The sequence below is a fragment of the Astatotilapia calliptera genome, unplaced genomic scaffold, assembly GCF_900246225.1.
Source record: "Astatotilapia calliptera unplaced genomic scaffold, fAstCal1.2 U_scaffold_99, whole genome shotgun sequence".
NCBI classification, from domain to species: Eukaryota; Metazoa; Chordata; class Actinopteri; order Cichliformes; family Cichlidae; genus Astatotilapia; species Astatotilapia calliptera.
Genome location: NW_020535843.1, coordinates 57,468 through 66,105, shown reverse-complemented (window position 1 = coordinate 66,105; position 8,638 = coordinate 57,468). Strand labels below are relative to the sequence as shown.

Here is an 8,638-nt window from a genome sequence, read left to right as displayed (position 1 = left end):
ATTTTAGAAGGTCTTTCAAAAAAATGGCAAAGACGGTGCATCAATACCCAGAAATTACACTACGCTGAGTTAATTGTTGGCATTAAAAATGTTTTGGGGGATTTGTAGCACTTTACCAAACATACACTAAGGCTGTGAGTACGATAATGACCAGATAAGAATCTACTAACGGTACTCTGAGCCTCGACCGAGTGCAAATATCTGCCTTTTTAATCTCAACACGTCTGTCCGTTGTCAGTGAAAAGAGTTTACCATATAGTTTCTCAGGAGACTCCTCTGTTCTTTACCTGCCCCCTCACCTTGGTCAGTGTCCAGACATCTGTCCACCTGACTCACCATCTTTCTTTCTTTTTCTCTCTCTCTGCAGAACAATCAGGACAATCAGACAACTCAAACCAGCAAGGAGACACAGATGTGAAGCCCCCACCAAACGGTAGGTTTACAAGTGCACGTTCCATTAATCTCACTCTACATGTGCAATTATTAAAAAACATACCTGTGCCTGCACGCAGTCACACCTATACAGTCATGCATGCACATGTATGTGCATTAGCCCTACACGCGGGCCTCTGTGCCTGTGCAAGTGCGTCCCAGCAGAGTTGGATCTAAGTTTATTATGGTAAGGCGAGCTGATGGTGCTGTAGCGTGGGGGCTGTGCTGGGTTTGTGGCAGGCCGCTCATAAATCACACTGACGTTCTTGGAAGATGGGAACCACATGGCCGCTGCCGAAGCTGAGCGCTGACCTCATGCGCTCTCCCCGCTGTGGTTAACCCCGGGCAGGGATGGAGTGAAGGAGCGAGAGGAGAAGAAATAAGGAGGGCTGAAAAGAACTGAATGAAAGAATGAGAGGCGAAGGGAGAAGGCGTGGGGGGGAGTGATGGACAGACAGAGGGAAGGGGAGAGAAGGGTGTGGATTTAAAATGGATTCGGCCCCGGAGCCATAAAGCGATCCGCTTTACACACAGCGTAATACGACATGGACAACATAGTGTCGCATACTTAAACTTTACTTGGGGAACAGAAGTTCAGAATGCAGCACATTTAATTTGTGTACCTTTCACCTGTGACGGTGTGTTTCGTGTGTAGACATTTCACTTACCTCGCTGTTTACATTCAGTTTAAATAAAATAAGAATCAAAGATCAGGTGAGTTCACTAAGCTTCATAAAAGCCTTTTTTAAAGACTTTTATGAAGCTCCTTATGTGAAAACAAGGTTCTTACCTGTTGTCAGCTGATACCAGAACATTATCAGTCATCAGGTTTCTAGACACCTGACAAATATCAGTCCAGTTTATTATGTTAGCTGCAAATTTATCTGCACGTTCTGCTGTCTGGCTCGTTGCTAGCTTAAAGTGATTTTGCATCTTACAGTATTTTGTTTCTTTTGTTTGTTTTTCTCTTTTTAGGCCTTTGTGCTCAAAATCAAGAGTTGATGGCTAAAATGTTAGATTTAAGATTTAGGCCAAGGGTCAGCATATTGGTCAATCGTCAGGCAGCAAGCGTCGAGGGTTTGTTGTAGCTCATTTGAAGTCGAGTATTGTTCATACGTGTTATTGTCGATAAAAGCGACACGGTGCTGGAAACTAACACAGCTGACAAGCAGTCAGATGATCGTAACGTTGAAACTAAGAACTGTTAAGAAAATGTTCCACTGACAAAACCCATCACAGGCTACAGCGCAGTGTAGTCGACTGAGAAGAAATGATGACTGTAGTTGTGAAACTTCAACACAAGTTATAATCAAGGTTTTGGTTACAGTCTCAACAGACTGAAAGGACAGATGTGCGAGGACGTGTGTATATCAGTGTTCCAGTACCTCTTATTAAACATGTGCACTTTATTATGCGTGCGCATGATATATACATGAAGATCGCAATGCGCAGCGCATCATCCATTACATAGCTGTCTGTGTGGAGATTACAGCCGCTTGTTGGATCTGATTGGTTGTGTATGTTGGACTGTCAACAGTCAAGAAAGTGAACACGTCCAAACCAAAGGCCTGTTGTACCTTATAGAAAACACATGGGCCCAGTGGATGACACCAGCAGTGTGACAGGCCTTTCCACACGTGTTTTTCAGCCTCTTTCTGTGTGTGTGTGTGTGTGTGTGTGTGTGTGTGTGTGTGTGTGTGTGTGTGTGTGTGCATTCAGAGTGTAACTCACAAATGTCTCTTTCTCCCTTTAACCAGGCAACTTGAGTTTCCAGGACTGCTTTGTTACTTCGGGTGTGTGGAACGTAGCCGAGCTGGTCCGTGTGTCGCAGAGTGAGTCAACCACTGTCACCTCTCATTCTTAGTATATAGTTACTTATGTTATTATAAGTATATTACTCTATAACCTATTATAACTAGTAGTTTTGAGTAGCTGGATTGATTTGCATAATTATATCACTCGTACATTAACCTGCTAAGATCCGAACGTGCATTTTTGAATTCCTCTTTTGCTATCTGGCTCGATGGTGTTTGATTAGAACGCTAAAAGTCACATTTGAGTAATGATGTGCAAAACTGAACACAGCAGCATTTTCCTGAGTACACAAACAAAATGAGAAACAACAAATTTTGAAAGAGCAAAATTTAGTATTGCGGTCTAGACCAGCCGCCCCCAGCCCCCGGGCCACGCACCAGGACCAGTCCGTGGGTCGTTTGGTGCCGGGCCCGAGAGTTGAGGCTCGGAGTGGTGAAATTTATGGTCTTCAGGGTTTTATCATTATTTTGTTATCATGTTTATTCATTAAGTCAGTGTCCTGTGTGTCATGAATAAATCTTTTTTGTGGTAGCTCTACTGGTTTATTTTGTTGTATTTATCTGCGACACCTTAAAGGTCAGACATAAAGCGGTCTGTGGTTGGGGGAAACGTAAAGGTTGGGGACCGCTGGTCCAGACAACCCAAAATGTGATGTTCCCATATGTGGACACCAGGTCCTACGAGGTTGAATAGAAGTTTTAGCAAAGTCCTGTAACATAATCGTGTCAGTGTCTCCAAAATGGACTAGTAAGGCTATAGAGACTTTGAAATGAGTACATTTGTAGTGCTACTTGAAACGTCAGAGTTATCAGGAATCATCTTCTGCGAAGCTTAAACAAAGAACTGTTTCTGCAGTCGACGGCTCTCTCACCACTTTCAGCTTTTAATTCTAGTTTTTTTCTATGATGTGTCTCTTTTCTCTCGTTTCCTCTGTGTGCATCCCCTCAGCCCCTGTGGCTACAGCGACAGGCCCCAACTTCTCTCTGGCTGACCTGGACAGCCCCGGCTATTACAACATCAACCAGGTGACCCTGGGGCGGCGCTCGATCACCTCCACCCCCTCCACCAGGTACACACGAAGCACTCGAAACGCTCCTTCTAAATCTAATTCTGCCACTTGCTATTCTTCATTCTCCAACCTCTGTACTGTGTTTCCTAATGCTTAGCCTGCTCTGCTTTTTTGATCGTGATCTTTCTCTCTCCTTCCTCGTCACTAACCCTCCTCGTCCCCACTCATATTTCCCACCGATCTGTCTGTCACCCGTTCCTTGTTTGTGTCTGTTTCCCTCTCCTCTGCCGTCCTCTCCCGCTCATCTTACGCTGCAGGACTGAAATGGGAGCTTTATGCAAGTCTCCCACGGAGTAGTTACACTCATTACAGAATATCTCCCTTGATACTAATGTAGCACAGACCCCTGCATCACACAAAAGCCACACGCATGCTGTCCCACGTATACGCACACGCTGTACGTCACAGCCCCTTTTATTTTATTGGTCACAGATGTATGTGTTTGTAGGAATGTGCAAACACACACAAAAATAGGCTCCGACATCACCAGGCACACTTTCTGCTTGCAGTTTCTAGCGCGCGGCTGCTTTGAGCCGGCGTGGACACAGCATGTGTTAAAATTCTGGCCTCGTGTTTGTTGTCTCCAATTATGCTGCTTTGTCCCTTAAGACTGTAACATAATATGAAAACAAAATGTAGATAACTGAAGAGAAAAGGTGACTTTGTTTCATTTCCCTTGATTTAAGATGATATGACATTTATCAGTGTCCCCTGTACTAATTAGTTGTGCCTATTTATTTTAGTGGGAAACCCTGGCCTGCTTCAGATTGCTCTCATAATGAATCCCTTTTACTAATCTTTCTCCTTCCTCTCCCAGCTCCAACAAGCGCAAGTCCATTGACGACAGTGAGATGGAGAGCCCAGTGGATGATGTCTTCTACTCGGGCCGTTCCCCAGCGGCTGGCAGCAGCTCTCAGTCCAGCGGCTGGCCTAATGATGTGGATGCAGGTAGTCCCGCTGCAACTGCTGCATCAGATTTTGCACGCAATCCAGAAACTGTGCTGAGGTCCACATCAATTCAGAGGCAAACTTTAAACACTGGCTTCACCTTGAATCGTAAAGCCTTAAAAAAACAATTTGACATTTGGGAAATACGTTTAGCTTCTGTAGTTTTGATACTATTGTAATGTCTGTAGAGTAAACAAGAAGCAAGCACCAGCTGGTCAGCTTAGCGTAACTTTAAAAGAGGGAAACAAGCAGTCTGGTTTCAGCAAAAGGTCTCATTGCTAGCTGAGGTCATCAAAATGAGCATTATATCTGATGTTATCTAGGCCTTGGTGCAGCGCCCAGTTCGTTCACATTATGAGGCAAGCCGCCTTTCTCCTGATTTATAAACAGAAGGTTTGGGCACTGACTTCGTTATTTGAGACAGCATGTTTAATATGATCGTCTCCTCCTGTAACAGTGCATATGTGACAAAGCCCAAACTAGCCCCTCCACTTCCTGCTGTGTTTTGCTCATACTTACTGTGCAGCTATTAGAATGGTAACGCTCTAAATAACTCTCAGCAACGAGGCAAAAAGATGTATTTCCCACAAATGTCCCACAAATATTAAATTCCTGACTTGACATGGACCAGAAGCTAAAGCTAATTATGTTTCACCATCATACCCGCTTGCATCTATTTTGACTCTTCAATACTCGCCCCCCCTCATCATCCCCACTTGCACCATCTTTCATTTTTCAACTTCTAATCCTCTTATATGCCATACCTAAATGGACCCCCCACCAAAGCATCATTTCTCACATACAGCAGGGACTTAAAGAGCCAGTAAAAAACACATTTTCTCAGTTTACTCTAAACAGTTTGTAGAGATTCGGGGAATTTGCAGAAATTTCAAGGTCTTTTATTTCCATCGCTGGAAATTCTGCCATCATCTAATGCTTAATGCATTTGAAAATTGTGTTTGGAAATAGGAAAAATGTCTTTCCAGTACCAGTTCTTCAAAACAAACAAGGTTTATGTACATCACACCACTGTTGTGATGGGATACAGAAAGAAAGCTGATCCTGAAGCTATTGGATAAAAGACAGAAAAAAAACTTTTTGTTCTGGCTGAACTGCCCCTTCAATCAGACCACAAACTGAGGATAGCCTGCTGTCTAGTGTTTGTTGTCTGACTGTTGAGAATAGCTGCAGAGATGGACACATTTAGTTTTTACGGCATTAGAGCTAACATCTATTAAGCTCACCTCCAGGACTGAGTGCACGTGTGTGCGAGTGTCATGCATTAGACTGCGAAACACAAACATCATCTGCCTAAATGTTTAGCAACTTTGTTTATCAAGTGGGTGTAACCGAGTCCTTTACAAATCTAACTTAAAGTAAACCCACTGTAATGACTGTAATGTTGCATGTGGTGTTCCTAAGGAGTACTTTGAGATTTTGGGAAATACAGCAATTTACATTATTGCACAGCAAAGAGGAAGCTGTGCTAGCAGCCAGTTAGCTAATGCAGTGCAGAGACTAATTGGTCATGTGACTGATGGGCTACTGTCACATGACACCATTGTGTTTCTTGCTTCAGTTTATCTCGAGGTTATTAAATGAGAATAAGTGTTTGTTCTTTGTTTTGTGATAGGCTAACTGGCTTGTAAAGGGCCATGAGGGCAAATTGCTCTTCTCTCTGTTTTTGTTTCTTTATATTCATTTGTGAATCTCAGAGCTGTTGGTTGACTAGAGCCGAGCTAGCTGTTCTTTTATCTATTTATTTTTTACTGAGACAACATTAAGCTAACCAGGAGCTGGCTGCCTTCAATGCTGACTTATAATACAGACATCAGAAGGCCACCAGTTTTATCATCCATCAGTATTTTGCTTATTTCCCAAAATGTTGAATTTCTCATTTTTGATATTCTCCAGATACCTAAAAGTTATACCAAAATCCTGAGCGGCACTACTCCAACCACCCATTCACATGCTGAAGTCATAGCCACTCACTCTTTGGGTAACCGCACTGTTAACCATCATGATGGTGATCACGTCAAATGTATTTTCAATAGACTTAACATATATCTCTTGGGTGTCGTATTTGGCTTTGGGGATTTTGTTAAATTGCTAAATTTTCATGTATTCTCCGTCCCTCCCACTCACATGCTGCCATTTTAATACTGCCAACAGTAATGATGTAACTATTTTATAGACACTTGCTGCACTCTATAACATTAAAATCCCCTATTGCCTATTATTTAACCAGCCCTGTTTCTCTCTCTCTCATTCTTTCCATCTCTTTCGATGTCTCTTTTTCTCTCCTCCCCTCTTCCATTGTTAACTCTTCCCTTCTCCCTGTTTGGCCTTTCAGTGCAGCACCATTTGGCCAGTGTGCAGGAGAGGAAGATTAAGCATGAGAGCGATGGAGTGCAGTTTCCTTACCATGGTTAGAACAACATTAACATTATACTGTGTTCATGTATACATGCTCTACCTCCGCTCACACCACCCTCAGCTTGTGTACATCTCTTTCTGTCCTTTCTTCAAATCTGTGAGCTCTCAGAGCGAATCTGGGTTATTTTTCATTTGTCCCTCTCTTCTCTTCTCTTCATCCCTCTGTTTGTGTCCTGTTCTCTGGCTATGCTGCTGCTGGGTGGGGTTGTGTTTTCTACCAGATGTCTGCTGTTGTCCATTGTGGGTTCACCAAAGCCTTTTGGTAGCCCAGTAGCTCCATAACATCTTCCGCCTGTCTGCATTAAAGATGTAAATCTGTGAAAGAAATGTGATGTCTAGGAGGATAAAGACGTCTCTGTGGCATTGAGAACATGTCTGAATGCTCTTATACTGATGTAAACCCTAGTCTACATATGCAATTAGGTGCATTATCATATCTGAAAAACCACAGACTGCAAACCGAGTTTGCGAGGTGGTATGAGTTTGTCAGCGGCGTTCAGCTGAGTGCCTTGGGTGTTGTAATTTTGTTGTTGAGCCCGGAGAGAGAAAGCAAGCACTGAAAGACACAAAGAAGGAGGAGCGGGGTGTGTGAATGGGGGTTGCTGCTTCGTCCTGCCGGTTGTTTAGACAGAGCTGTTGAGTGGCGTCCCACCTGCTGTAGGCCTGACTCAACCATCTCTGAAAGACAGCGCAGGAAAAACAACATACGACCCAAACAAACAAGACTAAAGGCACTCAGGTGTGTCATCAATGCACAAGGCGCCTTCTGTCTGCGAGACATGCTTACTCACTAACGCGCACATTTACAAATGACATGCAGACACATGCGTACGCGCACAGAAAACTAAATTTAAGCGCCTTCTCTGATTTACATTCACACACACATAAGCACGCTCCCCAATCTGGAGAGGAGCAGCGTTCCGGTCCAGATGGCGCCTCCATGTGTCTACAGCGAAGGGAGCTACTGGGTTACAGCAGACATCTGTTCTGGTGATGGTGGTGGTGGTGTTGGGAGTGAGAGATGTGGAGAGGAGAAGAGGGGCGGAGGACAGGGGGAGGGGGGTGGGGGGAAGGAAAGGGGAGAGTCTCCGCCTCTGCGTGCTCAGAAGGTGATTCTCTACCTGAATGAAAAGCTCTGAGGCATAGCAGGTGATCATGTAATTCATCATTAAGTCCGCTGTCTCCCGCTCAGCTCTGCTCCGCTCTCTCCTTCTGCCTGCTTGCTGCTGCTGCTCAGTGGTGGGAAAGCCCACTATCAGCCTTTCAGTAAGGGAAGGAGGGGGTGGGTTTCCCGTGTATTTGTGATTTTGACAGAGATTACAAGCTAATTATCTGGGCATTAAATCGTCATGTGTGTGGCTGTCTTGCGGAGGTGTCCTTGCGCTGAATCTTAGTGTTTACGAGCGCTAATGTTGCGCGTGGCAGCGAGTATAATGAGGTGCTTTGCTCTGCTGATGTACACTGTTGTTCCTCGCTTACCTGAACGAGGAGTGCACGAGATCTGTCGTCTCTCTGTTGTGCGCGCGCACATGCTAGTGGACCAGTTCTGTGACAGTTAGGGGGTTTGTGTGGTCGCCAGCTTGTTAGCATGGCAAGACTACAGGGTCATGGAGCAATTGGCTGCCAGTCTGTTAGCGCAGCGTGCCAGGAGCAGGACACAGAAATAACGTAGAACAAACAACTGTGTATGTGTGCGTGCGTGCATATGTGCAGACACACACGCGCTCTCTCACGCACAGATTAAGAGAGAGATCAGAGTAACTTCTGTTAGCTTTATCAGACAAAGCTTTCATTGGGCATCTGGGCCTCATTTGCTGCTCCTCACTGAGAAGCCGCATAGATAGATATTTCAGCAAGATAGCGACTAATTAGGGAATATCACAGAGACTAAAAACAATATGTATAATTTAAGGCTGTTTGTGCATAATAAGCTGGTTA

The 8,638-nt window shown here is 44.4% G+C and overlaps 1 pseudogene; it reads left to right on the top strand.

Moving 5' to 3' along the window:
- Positions 1 to 225: 225 nt before the first annotated feature.
- The window catches only part of LOC113018524 (nuclear factor 1 X-type-like), a 28,042-nt pseudogene continuing 19,629 nt past the window's right edge, over positions 226 to 8,638 (top strand).